Source organism: Erinaceus europaeus (assembly GCF_950295315.1).
Source record: "Erinaceus europaeus chromosome 6 unlocalized genomic scaffold, mEriEur2.1 SUPER_6_unloc_14, whole genome shotgun sequence".
Lineage (NCBI taxonomy): Eukaryota > Metazoa > Chordata > Mammalia > Eulipotyphla > Erinaceidae > Erinaceus > Erinaceus europaeus.
In genome coordinates, this window is record NW_026647119.1 from 782,500 (window position 1) to 809,231 (window position 26,732).

Sequence of the window (26,732 nt, forward strand, 5' to 3'; positions counted from 1 at the left end):
ATACAGGTAATATACATGTATACATGTGTCGGTGTATCCACTTTGTAAATAAATGTACATGCTTTTTGTTTATCTAGTGAAGCAGACCTGCAGGGGTCTACCTTTCTCTCACCCTTCTGTGTTTCCACTCCTCTCTCCCTTTCTCTCTGTCCTATGCAAGGACAGTAACAGCAACAACAATGATAATAATAACCACAACCAAGTTCAGGCAACAAGGGCAGCCAAAGGGGAAAACATGGTCTGCAGGAGCAGTGGGTTCCTGGTGCAGGCCCCTAGCCCTGACAATAACCCTGGAGGCAATCAATCAGTCAATCAATAGATAAAGAATACATAAATAAAAAATGCAGGTATTATACATGTATAAGTGTCTCTGTGTTTCTACTGAGTCAAATGAAAATGTGCTTTATTTATTTAGTGAAGCAGATCTTCAGGGGGCATATCTTTCTCTCCCCCATCTCTCTTTAACCTCCTCTTTCCATTTTTCTCTCTTCTCCGCAAGGACAGTAACTATCACAATAAGAATAATAATATTAATAACCACAATATTCAAGCCACAAGCGCAGCAAAAGGGGCAAAAATGGAACATAGGAGCAGTGGATTAGTGGTACTGGCACTGCGCTCTGGCAATAACACCTTGTGGCAATAAATAAATAAATAAATAATACAAGTAATATACAAGAATATGTCCCAGTGTGTGTTTCCACTGTGTAAACGTAAAAGCACTTTTATTTACTTATTTATATTTTATTTATTTCTTACCTAGCCAAGAGAATTTCTTTTCATTGCTAAAAAAATGTCACATTAAGCTTAGCAGGTGGTGCCTCACCTGGTTAAGCACTCATGTTAAACTGTAGGAGGACCTGGGTTCAAGACCCTGGTTCCGACCTGCAGTGGGAAATCTTTACAAGTGGTGCAGATGTGCTGCAGGTATCTCTCTGGTTCTCAAAATCTCTATCCCTCCCTTGTCTCTCAATTCTTGACTGTCCATTCCAAAAAATAAATCAAGATAATAGAAAGTAAAGAAAAAAAAAGAAGATGAAGAAGAAGAAGTAGAAGAAGGCACAATGAAATATCCCAATATTTCAAGGGGCTGCTCAGAACAATGCTTTCCTTATTATGATCCTCAAAGCATACCATATTCAGAAAGGGAAAAGACACCGCGTTTTTTTAACCCAGTTTATTTAATACATTTATTCATTTATTTATTGAGGTGTTAATGTTTTACATTCGACAGAAGACTAGGGCTCTTATGCCAGAGGTCTCAAGTACCCCTAGATGGCTCTCTGCCTCTACAAAACCAATCGATCAACCCGAGCATCACTCGATCCTTCCATCCATCCATCCATCCACCCATCCATCCATCCAACTATCCATCGACAATCAACCAAGCTAAGTACAAAAGGAGATATAACCTTGAATGATAAAGACAGTCAAGCCTGCACAGATACATTGCCAACTGGGCAGTTTGGCTGAATAGGGCAGAGGAGCTGATCCAGGGAATGTGGTGGGGCGTGTGGGTGTGGGTGGGGTGAGCAGGTGAGCCTTTGAGCTGGGTCACGTCAGGGACGCGGAGGGGGGGTGTGGGCAGCTGTCACAGGTGAAATGTCAAAAGCGCTCGAGCTGGTGATCAGGGCACCCGGAAGTGAGGAGAGAAGAGAGGAGAGGAGCGGACAGGAGAGGAGAGGAGAGGACAGGACAGGAGAGGAGAGGAGAGGAGAGGAGAGGACAGGAGAGGACAGGAGAGGACAGGAGAGAACAGGAGAGGACAGGAGAGGACAGGAGAGGAACTGAGAAACACACCTGGATAGAGCTAGCATACCGGCATCCAGCAAGGCAGGCAGGCATGTAGATAGCTGTAGCCCAGGCTCCCTGGCTCCTGGGCGCACCTCCTCTGCTCTCTTGGCTGCCAGCCCCGAGGTCCGTCGTTGGTCAGCGCTGTCCTCCCGTTCTTCCGTCCCTCTGTGCCAAGGCCCAGGGGTCTGGTTGCTGCCGCCTGACATAGTGGCAGGACAGTTGGGCTGCCCAGTGCCAGTGCGCATGGGCACAGAATCCTGGGGGGGGGACATCAGAGAGGGCTTGAGAGGTTGCTAGGCCACGAGGACCCCACCCAACCAGTTGACCCCTAGGGAGGCAGTGATGGTGGCAGCAGCCATGACACCCACCCTGAACTTGATCTGAGGGGTGGTGGCCAGCCACCAGAGCCAGAGCCCCAGGCAAAATCCAGCGCAGGTGGGCAGGGCTCTGAGGCAAGGGGCACGGTGGGGGCGTGTCCGGGGGCGGGGCCGGAATCTGACAGCCCAGGGCTGCGGTCCAAGGGCCGCCAGGCCCCTGTCCAAGCAAGTGCACTGACACACAGACAGACTGACTGACTGACAGCCCCCAATCCACAGACACCCCCCAGGGCCCTGGGAGCCCTGAGCTGCCCCGGATCTGGCGGGCAGCCACCTGGACACAGGCCTCCATAGTGGAGGCCCCTGTAGACACGTTGCCTGCTGACAGCGACCCTCCTCCCCCTCCCTCTACCCCTCCCCCTCCCCTTTCTCATCCTCAGAGGGACTCACTCAGGGCCCTTGGCCTAGGCAAGCCAGGGCTGCTGCTCTGGCTGCTGCAGCTGCTATCCAGTGGGTGGGTGCAGGTATCTGGCCCTGTCAGCTCCTGATTCTTGGGACCTGCATGCCTCCAGCTCCACCCACTCTCCAGTCCAGTCCCATCCCCCTTCTCCACAAGGATGCCCCCTTTTCCCCTTGCCCCCTGTCCCCCAGCTCCCCAACTGTCATCTACTGTTTGCCTCCTTTCCTGCCAGCCTGCTGCTGCCCTCCAGCCCTGGGGGCCCTGGGCCAGCCGCGCTGCCATCTTCACCATCCTGCAGGGGGACCTGCCCTAACACCCTGCCACCACAGGCACACACAGCCCTGCACCTATTCAGGGGCTCCCCTGCCTGCAGCCTGCCCCCCAAACAGTCTCCTTCTGCCCCTCAACCCCCTTCTAACCCCAGTTAGGGCCCCTCACACACACCAGGGCATGAGTATCCCACACATGCACATCTCTCCCATCCCCCTCCACTCCATTTGCACTAAGGATGGGAAGAGTCTTTTTCTCTGGGTATCCCCAGAGTAGTTGGGTCTGTCCAATGTCCTGGGGAGCCAGAACTACAAACAATCTACAATGTAACATTTGGATCTCAGGCAACCCAATCCCAAGTGCGCTGTGCACGCCTAGGACAGGCGAAAACACCCCACTCTGAGCACAAGGTCTGCCTGGGGCAGTGGCTCCTCCAGTGGACTCAGAGACAGGCAGAGGCAGAGGCAGACAGCGTTTTCAGGTTCAAAACCTGTACTTCCCAGAAGCTGGTCCATCACTAGGGTAAAAAAAAAAAAAGGCTTTTTTTCCCCACTGCCTGACTCTCCTGTGTGATGCCTATTTCTCAGTGAAACAAGGGAAAAAATCTTTTTGGGAGGGAGCAGGACCAAGATGCAGGCAGGTGGACTCTGTGGTGGGTGGATGGGTAGATGGACCATGCCCTGGCTCTAGAGCCCCAGCTGCTATTCCAGGCGCTCTCTGATTCCAGAGATCCCCCTGTGGCTTCTCATGAGACTATTTCCAAGACTGATCCTCAGGATATTGAGGATTCAAAAAATAGACAGGTCATATTGCTATAAAAATGAAATCCAGGGAGGTTGGGCGGAATGTCAGAGGGTTAAGAGGTGGTGGAGGAAACGAGGGGACAGGCAGAAGGATCTGAGGTATGGCCCCCAGACCCCCACCTGCAGGGGAGTAGCTTTACAGGGGGTGAAGCAGATCTTCAGGGGCTCTATCTTTCACTTCCCCCTCTGACTTTCCCCTCCCCTATCCCTTTCTCTCTGTCCTATGTAAGGACAGTAACAACAACAACAATAAGAAGAAGCACAACAATGATCAAGCAACAAGGGCAGCAAAAGGAGAATAAATGGTCTGCAGCAGCAGTGGATTCCAGGTATATGTATCGAGCACCGGCAGTGACCCTGGATGGAATAAATAAATACATATATATATATATATATATATATATATATATATATATATATATACTCATAGAGAAAATATACAGGTAATATACATGTATACATGTGTCGGTGTATCCACTTTGTAAATAAATGTACATGCTTTTTGTTTATCTAGTGAAGCAGACCTGCAGGGGTCTACTTTTCTCTCACCCTTCTGTGTTTCCACTCCTCTCTCCCTTTCTCTCTGTCCTATGCAAGGACAGTAACAGCAACAACAATGATAATAATAACCACAACCAAGTTCAGGCAACAAGGGCAGCCAAAGGGGAAAACATGGTCTGCAGGAGCAGTGGGTTCCTGGTGCAGGCCCCTAGCCCTGACAATAACCCTGGAGGCAATCAATCAGTCAATCAATAGATAAAGAATACATAAATAAAAAATGCAGGTATTATACATGTATAAGTGTCTCTGTGTTTCTACTGAGTCAAATGAAAATGTGCTTTATTTATTTAGTGAAGCAGATCTTCAGGGGGCATATCTTTCTCTCCCCCATCTCTCTTTAACCTCCTCTTTCCATTTTTCTCTCTTCTCCGCAAGGACAGTAACTATCACAATAAGAATAATAATATTAATAACCACAATATTCAAGCCACAAGCGCAGCAAAAGGGGCAAAAATGGAACATAGGAGCAGTGGATTAGTGGTACTGGCACTGCGCTCTGGCAATAACACCTTGTGGCAATAAATAAATAAATAAATAATACAAGTAATATACAAGAATATGTCCCAGTGTGTGTTTCCACTGTGTAAACGTAAAAGCACTTTTATTTACTTATTTATATTTTATTTATTTCTTACCTAGCCAAGAGAATTTCTTTTCATTGCTAAAAAAATGTCACATTAAGCTTAGCAGGTGGTGCCTCACCTGGTTAAGCACTCATGTTAAACTGTAGGAGGACCTGGGTTCAAGACCCTGGTTCCGACCTGCAGTGGGAAATCTTTACAAGTGGTGCAGATGTGCTGCAGGTATCTCTCTGGTTCTCAAAATCTCTATCCCTCCCTTGTCTCTCAATTCTTGACTGTCCATTCCAAAAAATAAATCAAGATAATAGAAAGTAAAGAAAAAAAAAGAAGATGAAGAAGAAGAAGTAGAAGAAGGCACAATGAAATATCCCAATATTTCAAGGGGCTGCTCAGAACAATGCTTTCCTTATTATGATCCTCAAAGCATACCATATTCAGAAAGGGAAAAGACACCGCGTTTTTTTAACCCAGTTTATTTAATACATTTATTCATTTATTTATTGAGGTGTTAATGTTTTACATTCGACAGAAGACTAGGGCTCTTATGCCAGAGGTCTCAAGTACCCCTAGATGGCTCTCTGCCTCTACAAAACCAATCGATCAACCCGAGCATCACTCGATCCTTCCATCCATCCATCCATCCATCCATCCATCCACCCATCCATCCATCCAACTATCCATCGACAATCAACCAAGCTAAGTACAAAAGGAGATATAACCTTGAATGATAAAGACAGTCAAGCCTGCACAGATACATTGCCAACTGGGCAGTTTGGCTGAATAGGGCAGAGGAGCTGATCCAGGGAATGTGGTGGGGCGTGTGGGTGTGGGTGGGGTGAGCAGGTGAGCCTTTGAGCTGGGTCACGTCAGGGACGCGGAGGGGGGGTGTGGGCAGCTGTCACAGGTGAAATGTCAAAAGCGCTCGAGCTGGTGATCAGGGCACCCGGAAGTGAGGAGAGAAGAGAGGAGAGGAGCGGACAGGAGAGGAGAGGAGAGGACAGGACAGGAGAGGAGAGGAGAGGAGAGGAGAGGACAGGAGAGGACAGGAGAGGACAGGAGAGGACAGGAGAGAACAGGAGAGGACAGGAGAGGACAGGAGAGGAACTGAGAAACACACCTGGATAGAGCTAGCATACCGGCATCCAGCAAGGCAGGCAGGCATGTAGATAGCTGTAGCCCAGGCTCCCTGGCTCCTGGGCGCACCTCCTCTGCTCTCTTGGCTGCCAGCCCCGAGGTCCGTCGTTGGTCAGCGCTGTCCTCCCGTTCTTCCGTCCCTCTGTGCCAAGGCCCAGGGGTCTGGTTGCTGCCGCCTGACATAGTGGCAGGACAGTTGGGCTGCCCAGTGCCAGTGCGCATGGGCACAGAATCCTGGGGGGGGGACATCAGAGAGGGCTTGAGAGGTTGCTAGGCCACGAGGACCCCACCCAACCAGTTGACCCCTAGGGAGGCAGTGATGGTGGCAGCAGCCATGACACCCACCCTGAACTTGATCTGAGGGGTGGTGGCCAGCCACCAGAGCCAGAGCCCCAGGCAAAATCCAGCGCAGGTGGGCAGGGCTCTGAGGCAAGGGGCACGGTGGGGGCGTGTCCGGGGGCGGGGCCGGAATCTGACAGCCCAGGGCTGCGGTCCAAGGGCCGCCAGGCCCCTGTCCAAGCAAGTGCACTGACACACAGACAGACTGACTGACTGACAGCCCCCAATCCACAGACACCCCCCAGGGCCCTGGGAGCCCTGAGCTGCCCCGGATCTGGCGGGCAGCCACCTGGACACAGGCCTCCATAGTGGAGGCCCCTGTAGACCCGTTGCCTGCTGACAGCGACCCTCCTCCCCCTCCCTCTACCCCTCCCCCTCCCCTTTCTCATCCTCAGAGGGACTCACTCAGGGCCCTTGGCCTAGGCAAGCCAGGGCTGCTGCTCTGGCTGCTGCAGCTGCTATCCAGTGGGTGGGTGCAGGTATCTGGCCCTGTCAGCTCCTGATTCTTGGGACCTGCATGCCTCCAGCTCCACCCACTCTCCAGTCCAGTCCCATCCCCCTTCTCCACAAGGATGCCCCCTTTTCCCCTTGCCCCCTGTCCCCCAGCTCCCCAACTGTCATCTACTGTTTGCCTCCTTTCCTGCCAGCCTGCTGCTGCCCTCCAGCCCTGGGGGCCCTGGGCCAGCCGCGCTGCCATCTTCACCATCCTGCAGGGGGACCTGCCCTAACACCCTGCCACCACAGGCACACAGAGCCCTGCACCTATTCAGGGGCTCCCCTGCCTGCAGCCTGCCCCCCAAACAGTCTCCTTCTGCCCCTCAACCCCCTTCTAACCCCAGTTAGGGCCCCTCACACACACCAGGGCATGAGTATCCCACACATGCACATCTCTCCCATCCCCCTCCACTCCATTTGCACTAAGGATGGGAAGAGTCTTTTTCTCTGGGTATCCCCAGAGTAGTTGGGTCTGTCCAATGTCCTGGGGAGCCAGAACTACAAACAATCTACAATGTAACATTTGGATCTCAGGCAACCCAATCCCAAGTGCGCTGTGCACGCCTAGGACAGGCGAAAACACCCCACTCTGAGCACAAGGTCTGCCTGGGGCAGTGGCTCCTCCAGTGGACTCAGAGACAGGCAGAGGCAGAGGCAGACAGCGTTTTCAGGTTCAAAACCTGTACTTCCCAGAAGCTGGTCCATCACTAGGGTAAAAAAAAAAAAAGGCTTTTTTCCCCACTGCCTGACTCTCCTGTGTGATGCCTATTTCTCAGTGAAACAAGGGAAAAAATCTTTTTGGGAGGGAGCAGGACCAAGATGCAGGCAGGTGGACTCTGTGGTGGGTGGATGGGTAGATGGACCATGCCCTGGCTCTAGAGCCCCAGCTGCTATTCCAGGCGCTCTCTGATTCCAGAGATCCCCCTGTGGCTTCTCATGAGACTATTTCCAAGACTGATCCTCAGGATATTGAGGATTCAAAAAATAGACAGGTCATATTGCTATAAAAATGAAATCCAGGGAGGTTGGGCGGAATGTCAGAGGGTTAAGAGGTGGTGGAGGAAACGAGGGGACAGGCAGAAGGATCTGAGGTATGGCCCCCAGACCCCCACCTGCAGGGGAGTAGCTTTACAGGGGGTGAAGCAGATCTTCAGGGGCTCTATCTTTCACTTCCCCCTCTGACTTTCCCCTCCCCTATCCCTTTCTCTCTGTCCTATGTAAGGACAGTAACAACAACAACAATAAGAAGAAGCACAACAATGATCAAGCAACAAGGGCAGCAAAAGGAGAATAAATGGTCTGCAGCAGCAGTGGATTCCAGGTATATGTATCGAGCACCGGCAGTGACCCTGGATGGAATAAATAAATACATATATATATATATATATATATATATATATATATACTCATAGAGAAAATATACTGGTAATATACATGTATACATGTGTCGGTGTATCCACTTTGTAAATAAATGTACATGCTTTTTGTTTATCTAGTGAAGCAGACCTGCAGGGGTCTACCTTTCTCTCACCCTTCTGTGTTTCCACTCCTCTCTCCCTTTCTCTCTGTCCTATGCAAGGACAGTAACAGCAACAACAATGATAATAATAACCACAACCAAGTTCAGGCAACAAGGGCAGCCAAAGGGGAAAACATGGTCTGCAGGAGCAGTGGGTTCCTGGTGCAGGCCCCTAGCCCTGACAATAACCCTGGAGGCAATCAATCAGTCAATCAATAGATAAAGAATACATAAATAAAAAATGCACATATTATACATGTATAAGTGTCTCTGTGTTTCTACTGAGTCAAATGAAAATGTGCTTTATTTATTTAGTGAAGCAGATCTTCAGGGGGCATATCTTTCTCTCCCCCATCTCTCTTTAACCTCCTCTTTCCATTTTTCTCTCTTCTCCGCAAGGACAGTAACTATCACAATAAGAATAATAATATTAATAACCACAATATTCAAGCCACAAGCGCAGCAAAAGGGGCAAAAATGGAACATAGGAGCAGTGGATTAGTGGTACTGGCACTGCGCTCTGGCAATAACACCTTGTGGCAATAAATAAATAAATAAATAATACAAGTAATATACAAGAATATGTCCCAGTGTGTGTTTCCACTGTGTAAACGTAAAAGCACTTTTATTTACTTATTTATATTTTATTTATTTCTTACCTAGCCAAGAGAATTTCTTTTCATTGCTAAAAAAATGTCACATTAAGCTTAGCACGTGGTGCCTCACCTGGTTAAGCACTCATGTTAAACTGTAGGAGGACCTGGGTTCAAGACCCTGGTTCCGACCTGCAGTGGGAAATCTTTACAAGTGGTGCAGATGTGCTGCAGGTATCTCTCTGGTTCTCAAAATCTCTATCCCTCCCTTGTCTCTCAATTCTTGACTGTCCATTCCAAAAAATAAATCAAGATAATAGAAAGTAAAGAAAAAAAAAGAAGATGAAGAAGAAGAAGTAGAAGAAGGCACAATGAAATATCCCAATATTTCAAGGGGCTGCTCAGAACAATGCTTTCCTTATTATGATCCTCAAAGCATACCATATTCAGAAAGGGAAAAGACACCGCGTTTTTTTAACCCAGTTTATTTAATACATTTATTCATTTATTTATTGAGGTGTTAATGATTTACATTCGACAGAAGACTAGGGCTCTTATGCCAGAGGTCTCAAGTACCCCTAGATGGCTCTCTGCCTCTACAAAACCAATCGATCAACCCGAGCATCACTCGATCCTTCCATCCATCCATCCATCCATCCATCCATCCACCCATCCATCCATCCAACTATCCATCGACAATCAACCAAGCTAAGTACAAAAGGAGATATAACCTTGAATGATAAAGACAGTCAAGCCTGCACAGATACATTGCCAACTGGGCAGTTTGGCTGAATAGGGCAGAGGAGCTGATCCAGGGAATGTGGTGGGGCGTGTGGGTGTGGGTGGGGTGAGCAGGTGAGCCTTTGAGCTGGGTCACGTCAGGGACGCGGAGGGGGGGTGTGGGCAGCTGTCACAGGTGAAATGTCAAAAGCGCTCGAGCTGGTGATCAGGGCACCCGGAAGTGAGGAGAGAAGAGAGGAGAGGAGCGGACAGGAGAGGAGAGGAGAGGACAGGACAGGAGAGGAGAGGAGAGGAGAGGAGAGGACAGGAGAGGACAGGAGAGGACAGGAGAGAACAGGAGAGGACAGGAGAGGACAGGAGAGGAACTGAGAAACACACCTGGATAGAGCTAGCATACCGGCATCCAGCAAGGCAGGCAGGCATGTAGATAGCTGTAGCCCAGGCTCCCTGGCTCCTGGGCGCACCTCCTCTGCTCTCTTGGCTGCCAGCCCCGAGGTCCGTCGTTGGTCAGCGCTGTCCTCCCGTTCTTCCGTCCCTCTGTGCCAAGGCCCAGGGGTCTGGTTGCTGCCGCCTGACATAGTGGCAGGACAGTAGGGCTGCCCAGTGCCAGTGCGCATGGGCACAGAATCCTGGGGGGGGGACATCAGAGAGGGCTTGAGAGGTTGCTAGGCCACGAGGACCCCACCCAACCAGTTGACCCCTAGGGAGGCAGTGATGGTGGCAGCAGCCATGACACCCACCCTGAACTTGATCTGAGGGGTGGTGGCCAGCCACCAGAGCCAGAGCCCCAGGCAAAATCCAGCGCAGGTGGGCAGGGCTCTGAGGCAAGGGGCACGGTGGGGGCGTGTCCGGGGGCGGGGCCGGAATCTGACAGCCCAGGGCTGCGGTCCAAGGGCCGCCAGGCCCCTGTCCAAGCAAGTGCACTGACACACAGACAGACTGACTGACTGACAGCCCCCAATCCACAGACACCCCCCAGGGCCCTGGGAGCCCTGAGCTGCCCCGGATCTGGCGGGCAGCCACCTGGACACAGGCCTCCATAGTGGAGGCCCCTGTAGACCCGTTGCCTGCTGACAGCGACCCTCCTCCCCCTCCCTCTACCCCTCCCCCTCCCCTTTCTCATCCTCAGAGGGACTCACTCAGGGCCCTTGGCCTAGGCAAGCCAGGGCTGCTGCTCTGGCTGCTGCAGCTGCTATCCAGTGGGTGGGTGCAGGTATCTGGCCCTGTCAGCTCCTGATTCTTGGGACCTGCATGCCTCCAGCTCCACCCACTCTCCAGTCCAGTCCCATCCCCCTTCTCCACAAGGATGCCCCCTTTTCCCCTTGCCCCCTGTCCCCCAGCTCCCCAACTGTCATCTACTGTTTGCCTCCTTTCCTGCCAGCCTGCTGCTGCCCTCCAGCCCTGGGGGCCCTGGGCCAGCCGCGCTGCCATCTTCACCATCCTGCAGGGGGACCTGCCCTAACACCCTGCCACCACAGGCACACACAGCCCTGCACCTATTCAGGGGCTCCCCTGCCTGCAGCCTGCCCCCCAAACAGTCTCCTTCTGCCCCTCAACCCCCTTCTAACCCCAGTTAGGGCCCCTCACACACACCAGGGCATGAGTATCCCACACATGCACATCTCTCCCATCCCCCTCCACTCCATTTGCACTAAGGATGGGAAGAGTCTTTTTCTCTGGGTATCCCCAGAGTAGTTGGGTCTGTCCAATGTCCTGGGGAGCCAGAACTACAAACAATCTACAATGTAACATTTGGATCTCAGGCAACCCAATCCCAAGTGCGCTGTGCACGCCTAGGACAGGCGAAAACACCCCACTCTGAGCACAAGGTCTGCCTGGGGCAGTGGCTCCTCCAGTGGACTCAGAGACAGGCAGAGGCAGAGGCAGACAGCGTTTTCAGGTTCAAAACCTGTACTTCCCAGAAGCTGGTCCATCACTAGGGTAAAAAAAAAAAAAGGCTTTTTTTCCCCACTGCCTGACTCTCCTGTGTGATGCCTATTTCTCAGTGAAACAAGGGAAAAAATCTTTTTGGGAGGGAGCAGGACCAAGATGCAGGCAGGTGGACTCTGTGGTGGGTGGATGGGTAGATGGACCATGCCCTGGCTCTAGAGCCCCAGCTGCTATTCCAGGCGCTCTCTGATTCCAGAGATCCCCCTGTGGCTTCTCATGAGACTATTTCCAAGACTGATCCTCAGGATATTGAGGATTCAAAAAATAGACAGGTCATATTGCTATAAAAATGAAATCCAGGGAGGTTGGGCGGAATGTCAGAGGGTTAAGAGGTGGTGGAGGAAACGAGGGGACAGGCAGAAGGATCTGAGGTATGGCCCCCAGACCCCCACCTGCAGGGGAGTAGCTTTACAGGGGGTGAAGCAGATCTTCAGGGGCTCTATCTTTCACTTCCCCCTCTGACTTTCCCCTCCCCTATCCCTTTCTCTCTGTCCTATGTAAGGACAGTAACAACAACAACAATAAGAAGAAGCACAACAATGATCAAGCAACAAGGGCAGCAAAAGGAGAATAAATGGTCTGTAGGAGCAGTGGATTCCAGGTATATGTATCAAGTACCGGCAGTGACCCTGTATGCAATAAATAAATAAATAAATAAATATATATATATATATAAACTCATAGAGAAAATATACAGGTAATATACATGTATACATGTGTCGGTGTATCCACTTTGTAAATAAATGTACATGCTTTTTGTTTATCTAGTGAAGCAGACCTGCAGGGGTCTACCTTTCTCTCACCCTTCTGTGTTTCCACTCCTCTCTCCCTTTCTCTCTGTCCTATGCAAGGACAGTAACAGCAACAACAATGATAATAATAACCACAACCAAGTTCAGGCAACAAGGGCAGCCAAATGGGAAAACATGGTCTGCAGGAGCAGTGGGTTCCTGGTGCAGGCCCCTAGCCCTGACAATAACCCTGGAGGCAATCAATCAGTCAATCAATAGATAAAGAATACATAAATAAAAAATGCAGGTATTATACATGTATAAGTGTCTCTGTGTTTCTACTGAGTCAAATGAAAATGTGCTTTATTTATTTAGTGAAGCAGATCTTCAGGGGGCATATCTTTCTCTCCCCCATCTCTCTTTAACCTCCTCTTTCCATTTTTCTCTCTTCTCCGCAAGGACAGTAACTATCACAATAAGAATAATAATATTAATAACCACAATATTCAAGCCACAAGCGCAGCAAAAGGGGCAAAAATGGAACATAGGAGCAGTGGATTAGTGGTACTGGCACTGCGCTCTGGCAATAACACCTTGTGGCAATAAATAAATAAATAAATAATACAAGTAATATACAAGAATATGTCCCAGTGTGTGTTTCCACTGTGTAAACGTAAAAGCACTTTTATTTACTTATTTATATTTTATTTATTTCTTACCTAGCCAAGAGAATTTCTTTTCATTGCTAAAAAAATGTCACATTAAGCTTAGCAGGTGGTGCCTCACCTGGTTAAGCACTCATGTTAAACTGTAGGAGGACCTGGGTTCAAGACCCTGGTTCCGACCTGCAGTGGGAAATCTTTACAAGTGGTGCAGATGTGCTGCAGGTATCTCTCTGGTTCTCAAAATCTCTATCCCTCCCTTGTCTCTCAATTCTTGACTGTCCATTCCAAAAAATAAATCAAGATAATAGAAAGCAAAGAAAAAAAAAGAAGATGAAGAAGAAGAAGTAGAAGAAGGCAAAATGAAATATCCCAATATTTCAAGGGGCTGCTCAGAACAATGCTTTCCTTATTATGATCCTCAAAGCATACCATATTCAGAAAGGGAAAAGACACCGCGTTTTTTTAACCCAGTTTATTTAATACATTTATTCATTTATTTATTGAGGTGTTAATGTTTTACATTCGACAGAAGACTAGGGCTCTTATGCCAGAGGTCTCAAGTACCCCTAGATGGCTCTCTGCCTCTACAAAACCAATCGATCAACCCGAGCATCACTCGATCCTTCCATCCATCCATCCATCCATCCATCCATCCACCCATCCATCCATCCAACTATCCATCGACAATCAACCAAGCTAAGTACAAAAGGAGATATAACCTTGAATGTTAAAGACAGTCAAGCCTGCACAGATACATTGCCAACTGGGCAGTTTGGCTGAATAGGGCAGAGGAGCTGATCCAGGGAATGTGGTGGGGCATGTGGGTGTGGGTGGGGTGAGCAGGTGAGCCTTTGAGCTGGGTCACGTCAGGGACGCGGAGGGGGGGTGTGGGCAGCTGTCACAGGTGAAATGTCAAAAGCGCTCGAGCTGGTGATCAGGGCACCCGGAAGTGAGGAGAGAAGAGAGGAGAGGAGCGGACAGGAGAGGAGAGGAGAGGACAGGACAGGAGAGGAGAGGAGAGGAGAGGAGAGGACAGGAGAGGACAGGAGAGGACAGGAGAGAACAGGAGAGGACAGGAGAGGACAGGAGAGGAACTGAGAAACACACCTGGATAGAGCTAGCATACCGGCATCCAGCAAGGCAGGCAGGCATGTAGATAGCTGTAGCCCAGGCTCCCTGGCTCCTGGGCGCACCTCCTCTGCTCTCTTGGCTGCCAGCCCCGAGGTCCGTCGTTGGTCAGCGCTGTCCTCCCGTTCTTCCGTCCCTCTGTGCCAAGGCCCAGGGGTCTGGTTGCTGCCGCCTGACATAGTGGCAGGACAGTTGGGCTGCCCAGTGCCAGTGCGCATGGGCACAGAATCCTGGGGGGGGGACATCAGAGAGGGCTTGAGAGGTTGCTAGGCCACGAGGACCCCGCCCAACCAGTTGACCCCTAGGGAGGCAGTGATGGTGGCAGCAGCCATGACACCCACCCTGAACTTGATCTGAGGGGTGGTGGCCAGCCACCAGAGCCAGAGCCCCAGGCAAAATCCAGCGCAGGTGGGCAGGGCTCTGAGGCAAGGGGCACGGTGGGGGCGTGTCCGGGGGCGGGGCCAGAATCTGACAGCCCAGGGCTGCGGTCCAAGGGCCGCCAGGCCCCTGTCCAAGCAAGTGCACTGACACACAGACAGACTGACTGACTGACAGCCCCCAATCCACAGACACCCCCCAGGGCCCTGGGAGCCCTGAGCTGCCCCGGATCTGGCGGGCAGCCACCTGGACACAGGCCTCCATAGTGGAGGCCCCTGTAGACCCGTTGCCTGCTGACAGCGGCCCTCCTCCCCCTCCCTCTACCCCTCCCCCTCCCCTTTCTCATCCTCAGAGGGACTCACTCAGGGCCCTTGGCCTAGGCAAGCCAGGGCTGCTGCTCTGGCTGCTGCAGCTGCTATCCAGTGGGTGGGTGCAGGTATCTGGCCCTGTCAGTTCCTGATTCTTGGGACCTGCCTGCCTCCAGCTCCACCCACTCTCCAGTCCAGTCCCATCCCCCTTCTCCACAAGGATGCCCCCTTTTCCCCTTGCCCCCTGTCCCCCAGCTCCCCAACTGTCATCTACTGTTTGCCTCCTTTCCTGCCAGCCTGCTGCTGCCTTCCAGCCTTGGGGGCCCTGGGCCAGCCCAGCTGCCATCTTCACCATCCTGCAGGGGGACCTGCCCTAACGCCCTGCCACCACAGGCACACACAGCCCTGCACCTATTCAGGGGCTCCCCTGCCTGCAGCCTGCCCCCCAAACAGTCTCCTTCTGCCCCTCAATCCCCTTCTGACCCTTGTCAGGGCCCCTCACACACACCTGGGCATGAGTATCCCACACATGCACATCTCTCCCCTCCCCCTCCACTCCATTTACACTAAGGATGGGAAGAGTCTTTTTCTCTGGGTATCCCCAGAGGAGTTGTGTCTGTCCAATGTCCTGGGGAGCCGGAACTGCAAACAATCTACAATGTAACATTTGGATCTCAGGCAACCCAATCCCAAGTGTGCTGTGCACGCCTAGGACAGGCGAAAACACCCCACTCTGAGCACAATGTCTGCCTGGAGCAGTGGCTCCTCCAGTGGACTCAGAGACAGGCAGAGGCAGACAGCGTTTTCAGGTTCAAAACCTGTACTTCCCAGAAGCTGGTCCATCAGTAGGGTAAAAAAAAAAAAAAAGAAAAAAAAAGGCTTTTTTTCCCCACTGCCTGACTCTCCTGTGTGATGCCTGTTTCTCAGTGAAACAAGGGAAAAAAATCTTTTTGGGAGGGAGCAGGACCAAGATGCAGGCAGGTGGACTCCATGGAGGGTGGATAGGTAGATGGACCATGCCCTGGCTCTAGAGCCCCAGCTGCTGTTCCAGGCGCTCTCTGATTCCAGAGATCCCCCTGTGGCTTCTCATGAGACTATTTCCAAGACTGATCCTCAGGATATTGAGGATTCAAAAAATAGACAGGTCATATTGCTATAAAAAGGAAATCCAGGGAGGTTGGGCGGAATGTCAGAGGGTTAAGAGGTGGTGGAGGAAACGAGGGGACAGGCAGAAGGATCTGAGGTAAGGCCCCCAGACCCCCACCTGCAGGGGAGTAGCTTTACAGGGGGTGAAGCAGATCTTCAGGGGCTCTATCTTTCACTTGCCCCTCTGACTTTCCCCTCCCCTATCCCTTTCTCTCTGTCCTATGTAAGGACAGTAACAACAACAACAATAAGAAGAAGCACAACAATGATCAAGCAACAAGGGCAGCAAAAGGAGAATAAATGGTCTGCAGGAGCAGTGGATTCCAGGTATATGTATCGAGCACCGGCAGTGACCCTGGATGCAAAAAATAAATACATATATATATATATATATATATATATATATATATATATATATAAACTCATAGAGAAAATATACAGGTAATATACATGTATACATGTGTCGGTGTATCCACTTTGTAAATAAATGTACATGCTTTTTGTTTATCTAGTGAAGCAGACCTGCAGGGGTCTACCTTTCTCTCACCCTTCTGTGTTTCCACTCCTCTCTCCCTTTCTCTCTGTCCTATGCAAGGACAGTAACAGCAACAACAACGATAATATAAACCACAACAAAGTTCAGGCAACAAGGGCAGCCAAGGGGGAAAACATGGTCTGCAAGAGCAGTGGGTTCCTGGTGCAGGCCCCTAGCCCTGACAATAACCCTGGAGGCAATCAATCAGTCAATCAATCAATCAATAGATAGAGAATACATAAATAAAAAATGCAGGTATTATACATGTATACGTGTCTCTGTGTTTCTACTGAGTCAAATGAAAATGTGCTTTATTTATTTAGTGAAGCAGATCTTCAGGAGGCCTATCTTTCTCTCCCCCATCTCTCTTTAACCTCCTCTTTCCATTTTTCTCTGTTCTCCACAAGGACAGTAACTATCACAACAACAATAATAATATTATTAATAACCACAATATTCAAGCCACAAGGACAGCAAAAGGGGAAAAAAAGGAACATAGGAGCAGTGGATTAGTGGTACTGGCACAGCGCTATGGCAATAACCCCTTGTGGCAATAAATAAATAAATAATACAAGTAATATACAAGAATATGTCCCAGTGTGTGTTTCCACTGTGTAAACGTAAAAGCACTTTTATTTACTTATTTATATTTTATTTATTTTTTTACCTAGCCAAGAGAATTTCTTTTCATTGCTAAAAAAAATGTCACATTAAGCTTAGCAGGTGGTGCCTCACCTGGTTAAGCACTCATGTTAAACTGTAGGAGGACCTGGGTTCAAGACCCTGGTTCTGACCTGCAGTGGGAAATCTTTACAAGTGGTGCAGATGTGCTGCAGGTATCTCTCTGGTTCTCAAAATCTCTATCCCTCCCTTGTCTCTCAATTCTTGACTGTCCATTCCAAAAATAAATCAAGATAATAGAAAGCAAAGAAAAAAAAAGAAAATGAAGAAAAAGCAGATGAAGAAGAAGTAGAAGGCTAAATGAAATATCCAAGTATTTCACACACACACACATACATACACACACATTACTGTCAGATCTGGTAGTACAGCATAACTTAAAAGCTGGGGCTTTTTGGGGTCTGTGGGCATGAGAGCTGCTGCATTACAATCTGTACAAGCCTGGTTTGAACCTGTCATCAATGAACACAGTTTAGGAGGTTTTTGGATTCTGTTCTCTTTCCAACTCTTCTATTTCTCTTCTTGCCTTCTCTGTCCCTAACTCTCACATGCTCTCACACACTCTGTCTTCTCTCATGGTACTCAAAGCTGCTGGCCTTTCACTGATTAGGGGCCCTGACCCTGCTGGGCGTGTCCAAGCACACTGGCCAATGAGATTGCTGTCAGGGGTTCTGGGCGTGGCCTAGGACTCTGGCCTATCAGAGCATGGCTGGCGCCCTGTGTGGGGGCCTTCTGATGGAAGCCCGCCTATGAGAGCTCAGAGATGGCCTTAAAAGACTGGGCATGCTTCCAGTAAGTGCGATGCAGGGTTCAGCCCAGTGCCCTGCCTTGCAGAAGCTGTCCAGTGCGCATGTGTATAACTCTGTTTGTGCCTGTGCCTCTGTGGATGTGTGCGTGTGTGACTGTGAGAGTGTGTGTTTGTGTGTGTGTGTGTGTGTGTGAGGGAGAGAGAGAGAGAGAACAACAGAATCATGTGGCACAGGTGATTTTGTGCAAAACAGTTGGCACATTCTGATTTACAGCTCAATATGACACCATTATAGCTCTCCTTGACCATTGGCCACTTTTCTTCTGTTCAGATGTGAAGACACTGAAGAGGGAGAGGTTTTTCCCTGTGGCTTGCACTGGGAACTAGCAGCTGCCCTGTGTGAGTTGCCAGACTAGGAAACTTGTGAGCCTGTCCATGTGGAGTGTCTCCTGGATGAGTTCCTACTTGAGCCTTTTTTCCTCAGTCCTTTTGGAGCTGCATATAGCTAATGATTTGGAGATTTTACTTCTTTGGACAATTCTTTTCCTGATGCACAGTTTCCCTCCAGGTTTTAGCAATCAATTGTTTGAATGTCATATCGAATCCATTGTAGAAAATGACTACATCAGTATCTCACTCTCTATATATATATGTAACATGTAGAGGTATGAAAATATATTTTAGCTAGAGACATGCAGAACTCTGGATTAGGGTAGTAATGCGGAAACCCCTAGCCCTTCTGAGCCACAGTCATGAGCTACATCTCGCAGAGCCATTTGTATACCTCTTATCACTCTACAAATATCTCTCAGCACAAACTACATCTGCCGAATCATCTATTCCCTCTTGCTCTTTTTGTCCAAGAATCCTATCCCAAAACTGTAAATCAAAGAACGAATAGACATAGTGCAGTTTTCTGCACACAGAACAGGCTGAGGCTGGACAAAGCAGATGCAATACGTCAGCCTGCATCTTGGCTGGTGCATCACTAAGACTAAGTCTAATTTGGAGAGGCAAGGGCAGTTTTGGAGAGTGGGGTGCAGGCCAAGTGTTGCTTCTCAGAGTGGCTAAGATCTAGATGTTCTAAGTGTTACTTTCCTCACAAACATAAAATAGCAATGCCACTTGTAAGAAGTATGCATGGGCATGGAGGGTTTTTCTTCAGAGCTCTGGCACTTATCAACACAGCGCCAGAATTTAAGTCCTTTTCTGTTTCTGTCATTCTTTCTCTCTGACTGTCTCTATGTGCCTTCTTCACTGGGCCCTTACTGGAAGTCAGTGAATGCATTGTGCACTCAGTCTTCCTGCTGTTGAAATTTTCCTTTCTTTGCCCTTTGGATTATTCAGTGTCCTGCATATGGCATAGTACATTGGGGAACTTAGGAGACAGCGTTCCTGCTGCAGGTAACAGGCATATGTCCATCTCCAGCTGCAGCTGTCCAGGCCCTCTGTGCTTGACTCCCATTCTCCAGGGCCCTGAGGCTGACACTCAGCCTAAATGAAGCCCTCCTCAATTTCCTGCACCACATCCTTGTCCTTATTCCATGAGAGCCCAGGTCAAAGAAGTGTAACTCTACCACCCTGGCACACACATTGTGCTTTCCCTCTATTGGGCCGAATGTAAAGGATCTGTGGTACTGATGGCCACACCAGTGTCCGGATTTTCAATGCAAAACGGAAGCTTCCAGGGTTCAGAAAGAGGGTTTCTTGATGGCTGTGAAATGTCTTTTCCAAGTGCCTCCTGGGTTTCAAATCCTTTTGAAACCTGAAGTTCATTCTTGTATCTAGGGAATATTCTCACCTCTGGCCAGAATGCCCTCCCAAATAGGAGCACAGCTATCCTGGGGTCAGGTGGTTTCCCAGCCTGCTAGCTTCTGGAGGGATTTCTGAGTATGTCCTCAGGCCCCAAGTGGTAACAGGTGTTTCCACTGGAAACACTGGTCAGGGTCCTGCCCCTGAATTTTGACGGGTGCCCCAGCTTTCCCCATTGGCAGTGTTTGCATGATAGTGAGGCATGAGATTGAATCTGGAACTCAGGAGAGCGAGACATGAGAGTCCCTTTGCATATGCATTCTTGCTTAGCCAGAATCTGGGCCTGCTGCCTTCCCTAACCAGCTAGGTTCTCTGTTCATAAGTTGCAGGTGAGGCTGGCTACCTTGCCACCCATGCTCTGAAACTACCATAGGTGAGTTCTGAGCACACACAGACACAAACTGACAGACAGACAGACACACACACATACAAACATTACTGTCAGGTCTTGTAGTACAGCATATTGTACTGGGGCTCTCTGGGGTCTGTGGGCATGAGAGTTGCTGCCTTACAATCTCTGCAAGTCAGGTTTAAACCTGTCATCAATGAACACAGTGTAGGAGGTTTTTGAATTCTGTTCTCTTTCCAAATCATCTATTTCTCTTCTCGCCTTCTCTGTCTCTAACTCTCACATGCTCTCACACACTCTGTCTTCACTCATTAATATTTTACTTATATACTTATTTTATTGACTGGCCCAGATATCCAAATAGAGTTACCAGAGCACTGCTGAGCTCTGGCTTGTTGTGTTGGCGATTTCACCTAGGCTACTTGAGCCTCAGTTTGTAAGTTTCTGAAACAAGCCATATTCTGTCTCCTCATTTCCATGCCAGTATCACTCAGAGTTTATAATAAAGTGTTTTGTTTTTTTTTTGCAAAAAAAAATGGTACATTCTGATTTACAGCTCAATATTGACACCATCTTAGCTCTCTTTGGCCCTTGGTCACTTTGCTTCTTTTCAGATTTAAAAACACTGAAGAGGGAGAGGTGTTTGCCCTGAGGTTTCCACTGGGAACTACCAGCTGCCCTGTGTCTGTTGCCAGACTAGGAATCTTGTGGTGCCTGTCCATGTGGAGAGTCTCCTTGATGAGTTCCTTCTCAAGCCTTTTTCGCTCTGTCCAGTTAGAGCTGCATATAGCTAATGATTTTGAGATTTTACTACTTTAGACAATTCTTTTCCTGATGCACAGTTTCTCTCCAGGATTTAGCAATCAATTGTCTGAATATCATATCGAATCCATTGTAGAAAATGACTACATCAGTGTCTCTCTCTCTCTCTCTATATATATATATATATATACACACACACACACACACACACACACACACACACACACATATATATGTAACATGTAGAGATCTGAAAATTTTTTTAGATAGAGACCTCCACAGCTCAGGATTAGGGTAGTAATGAGGCTACACCTGGCCCTGCTGAGCCGCAGTCATGAGAGACATCTCACAGAGCCATACATATACCTCTTATCACTCTACAAATCTTTCTCAGCACAAACTACCGCTGGCAAATCATCTACTTCCCTCTTGCTCTTTTTGTCCACCGAGTCCTATCCCAAAACTGTAAATCAAAGAAGAAATAGACATAGTGCAGTTCCCTGTACACAGGACAGTCTGAGGCTGGAGCAGGGAGATGCAATATGCCAGCCTGCATCTTGGCTGGAGCATCACTAAGACTAGTTCCAAATTGGAGAGGCAAGGGCAGTTTTGGAGAGTGGGCTGCAGGCCAAGTGTTGCTTCTCAGAGTGGGCTAAGACCTAGATGTTCTAAGTGTAACCTTTCCTCACAAACATAAAATAACAATGCCAATTGTAAGAATTATGCATGGGCATGGAGGGATTGTCTTCAGTGCTCTGGCACTGATCAACACAGGGCCATAATTTCCGTCCTTTTCTGTCTCTGTCATCCTGTCTCTCTGACTGTCTCTACTTGCCTTCTTCCTTGGACCCTTCGTGTAAGTCAGTGCATGCATCGTGAACTTGGACTTCCTGGTGTTGAAATTTTCCTTTCTTTGCCCTTAGGATTATTCAGTCTCCTGCATATGGCTTAGTACATTGGGGAACTGAGGAGACAGCGATCCTGCTGCAGGTAACAGGCATATGTCCATCTCCAGCTGAAGCTGTCCAGGCCATTGTGCTTGACCCCCATTCTCCAAGGCCCTGAGGCAGACACTCAGCCTAAATGCAGCCCTCCTCAATTTCCTGCACCGCATTCTTGTCATTATTCCATGAGAGTCCAGGTCAAGAGAAGTGTAAATCTACCACCCTGGCACACACATTGTGCTTTCCCTCTATTGTTCCGAATGTAAAGGATCTGTGGTACTGATTGCCAAACCAGTGCCCAGATTTTCCACACAAAACGGAAGCTTCCAGGGTTCTGAAAGAGGGTGTTTTGATGGCTGTGAAATGTCTTTTCCAAGTGCCTTATGGGGTTTCAAATCCTTTTGAAAGCTGAAGTTCTTTCTTGTATCTAGGGAATATTCTCACCTCTGGCCAGAAGGCCTTCCCAACTAGGAGCACACCTACAGAAGCCAGACCTTCTACCTTCTGCAACCCTCAACGACCCTGGGTCCATGCTCCCAGAGGGCTAGAGAATGGGAAGGCTATCATGGGAGAGGGTGGGTTATGGGGATTGGGTGGTGGGAATTGTGTGGAGTTGTACCCCTCCTACCTTATGCCTTTGTTCACTAATCCTTTCTTAAATTAAAAATTTAAATAAAAAAAAATAAAAAAAAAAGGCTGGGTATGCTTCCAGGAAGTGCGAAGCAGTGTTCAGCTCAGGGCCCTGCCTTGCAAAAGCTGTCCAGTGTGCATGTGTATAACTCCGTGTGTGCCTGTGCCTCTGTGGATGTGTGCGTGTGTGTAACTGTGAGAGTGTGTTTTTGTGTGTGTTTGTGTGCCTGTGTGTGAGGGAGGGAGAGAGAGAGAGAACAACAGAATCACTGTGGCACAGGTGATTTTGTGCAAAACACTTGGCACATTCTGATTTACAGCTCAATATTGACACCATTGTAGCTCTCCTTGGCCCTTGGTCACTTTCTTATTTTCATATGTAAAGACACTGAAGAGGGAGAGGTTTTTGCCCTGAGGCTTGCACTGGGAACTAGCAGCTGCCCTGTGTGTGTTGCCAGACTAGGAAACTTGTGGTGCCTGTCCATGTGGAGAGTCTCCTGGATGAGTTCCTTCTCGAGCCTTTTTCGATGGGTCCCGTTGGAGCTGCATATAGCTAATGATTTGGAGATTTTACTCCTTTGGACAATTCTTTTCCTGATGCACAGTTTCTCTCCAGATTTAGCAATCAATTGTCTGAATGTCACATCGCATCCATTGTAGAAAATGTCTACATCAGTGTCTTGCTGTCTCTCTCTCTCCATATATATATATATATATAGCATGTTCAGGTCTGAAAATATATTTTGGCTAGAGACGTGCGCAGCTCTGGATTCGGGTAGTAATGTGGATACACCTGGCCCTTCTGAGCCACAGTCATGAGAGACATCTCACAGAGCCATTCGTTTACCTCTTGTCACTCTACAAATTTCTCTCAACACAAACTACAGCTGCCAAATCATCTACTTCCCTCTTGATCTTTTTGTCCACCGAGTCCTATCCCAAAACTGTTAGTGACTGGCCCAGATAATAAAGAGAGTTACCAGAGCACTGCTGAGCTTTGGCTTGTTGTGTTGGCGATTTCACCTAGGCTACTGGAGCCTCAGTTTTTAATTCTTTCTGACACAAGCCATATTCTGTCTCCTCATTTCCATGCCAGTATCACTCAGAGTTTATGATACAGATATATATATATATATACACATATATATTTATACATCTGTCAATTTTTGAATTGTCTACCTATGTACTTGACCTTAATTCAGAATTACCACATTGATAACAGCCTAGTTTTTCAGAAATAATTGGCCATATAGTTGGAGCAGGATTCAATACAATTATAAATAATAGAACCTTCCAGTAGCATTTCTAATCGTGTTTCTGTCAGCATCCTTATTGTAATATAATAGCCCAGAACTTCCCCCCTTTTTCTAATGTAACTTCAATACGTATGTGTTTGTTTTCTTTTTCCGCAAATCTTAATTTCCATGGACCCTGAAGTGTTAGGGAATTTTTGAAGCAGCCCTCTGTTTCTCATCACATGGTTTCTATGTTTCGGCTGTAATCAGGTCTTCTTGTGGTTTTTGTTTTCATTATTTTTATTTTTTCTAGACCATTAAATCATCCCCATTTATTTGCATATTTATTTATTTAGTCAGTACCACATGAGGGTCATTTCTTCTGCTTGATATATTTTCTCTTATATTTGAAGATAACTCTTGATGTACAATGCATTTCCTGGGGCAAATACTACACAATATGGTGAAGGCTTGGGTTGTCTGGGGTCTGTGGGCATTAGAGCTGCTGCCTTACAATCACTACAACCCATGTTTGATCCTGTCATGAATGAACACAGTCTAGGGGGTTTTTGACTTCTGGTCTATTTCCAACTCCTCTATTTCTTTTCTCGTCTTCTCTGTCTCTGACTCTCACAGGCTCTCACTCATTCTGTCTGCACTCAGTAATATTTTACTTATATCCTTATTTTATTGACAGGCCCAGATATACAAAGAGAGTTGCCAGAGCACTGCTGAGCTCTGGCTTGTTTTGTTGGTGATTTTACCTAGGCTACTGGAGCCTCAGCTTTGTAAGTCTCTGTGACACAAGCCATATTCTGTCTCCTCATATCCATGGCAGTATCTGATCAGACTTTAAAATAAAGATATACATCCATATACATATATAAATAAACATATATATCTGTCATTTTTAGAATTGTCGACCTATGGTCTTCCTTTAGTTTTTATTATTTTTTTATTGTTTCTATATATATGTACATATATATAGATATCAGTCATTTCTAGAATTTTTAACCTTTTTATTTGATCTTAATGCAGAATTACCACATTTATAACAGCCTCCTTATTCACAAATAATTGGTCACATAGTTGGAGCAGGATTCACTACAATTATAAATTATAAACCTTCCAGGAGCATTTCCAATAGCCTTTCTATCAGCATCCTTATTGTAATTATCATAGTACAGAACTTGCCTCCTTTCTCTAGTGTAAGCTTCAATAAGTATGTGTTTCTTTTCTTTCTCCAGAATTCTTAATTTGCCTGGACCCTGAAGTGTCAGGGTATTTTTGAAGCAGCCCTCTGTTTCTCAGCAGACGTTTTCTATATTTCTGCTGTAATCAGGTCTTCCTGTGGTTTTTGTTTTTATTTTTTTCAAATCCTCCTAGATCATCCCCATTTATTTGCATATTTATTTATTTATTTAGTCCCATATCACACGAGGGATCATTTCTTCTGCCTGGTAGATTTTCTCTTATAATTGACGGGAACTTTGACACACAATACATTTCCTTTTGCAGATACTACACACTACTACAACTATTAATGTACTGTTTTTTACAGTGACATCCAATGCACAATGGATTACTATTGCATGGCTCTAAAGAATGTTCCCTATTTAACCTACAATGATTTTAACCTCACAAATATTTATTCTGTTCTTTCTTGGGGGATGAATGGTTTATAGTCAACAGTTACATGTAATAGTGGGCACGGGGGTAATTTTTTCCACTTTCCCTGTATTTCTGTACATCATTTGTAACTTTCTTATTGAGGAGAAGGAAACAGTCATAAATAGAGACAGCAGGGCCCAAACAGGAAGAGAGACAGAGAGACAGCTGCAGTTCTGATTTGACACTAGCCCAGCTTTTCCCTAGCTGGGCAAGTGGTTATCAGGGGCTTAAAACGGGTTGCTGGGCTTCCACATAGTTCACTGCCATCTCCACCAGCTGTGTCTCCAACCCATGCTCCCTTCGTTGTCCAAGTAACTATCGATCTTCTCTAGGCACTTCTCACCTTCATATGCCAGAAACTTATCACCTCTCCCCTCCACCCATGAAACTTTGACCTTTTACTTGAGTGCAAAATAGCAACCCCAATCCACGTTATTTCAAGGAAAAGTGTGTGCGTCTCTGTGGGAGGGTGTGTGTGTGATTGTGTGTAAGTGTACATAAGTGTGTTTCAGTTATGATTACCGCTGTTGTTTCTTTATTCCTGACGCAGGGTCTTAGGAACTGGGTTGTGCTATGACAAAGGAAGTTTCCACTCCACAAGTGGTTGTTCAAATATGAGTGTCACATTGGATATTCTGGACACTGTTGTGCATTCTCCCAGGTGGTCTTCAGATGGGTTCTTTCCTTTGCTATTCCCATGCTGTGTGTAATTTTCTGTGTAGACTCAAAGAGGAGTGGCATGGGGGAGCTCATCTGCGTTCTGCTGTGTGGCATCAAAGCCCATAGTTGAGTGTAGTGATTCTGTGGAATGAGGAGAACTCTGGGATGTGTGGCCCATGGACAGCAAGTTTGAAATTGACTTAGAGTGCCCTAGACATCCGTTCTTTCCTGTGGGGTGGGGGGATCCCCCATTTGGCTTTGCAAGTGGAAGGGGTTTCTCTCTTTGTCTGGGATGACTCTACTTGGAGTTTGTGAATCCCTGTTCTCAGCAGGAAGAGAGACAGAGAGACAGCTGAACCTCTGGTTTGCCACTAGCCCAGCTTTTCCCTAATTCGGTAAGTGGTGACTAGGGGCTCAAAATGGGGTCTTGGGCTTCAACATAGTTCTCTGGCATTCTTGCTTAGCCAGAATCTGGGCTAGCTGGCTTGCCCTGACCAGCTAGGTTCTCTGTACATAAGTTGCAGGTGAGGCTGGCTACCTTGACACTCATGCTCTGAGACTACTTTAGGTGAGCTCTGAGCACACATAGACACACACAGACAGACCCACAGACACACACACACACACACACACACACACACACACACACACACACACACATTACTGTCAGGTCTTGTAGTAAAACATATGGTGAAGACTGGGGCTGTCTGGGGTCTGTGGGCATGAGAGCTGCTGCCTTACAATCTCTACAAGCCAGCTTTGAACCTATCATCAATGAACACAGTGTAGAAG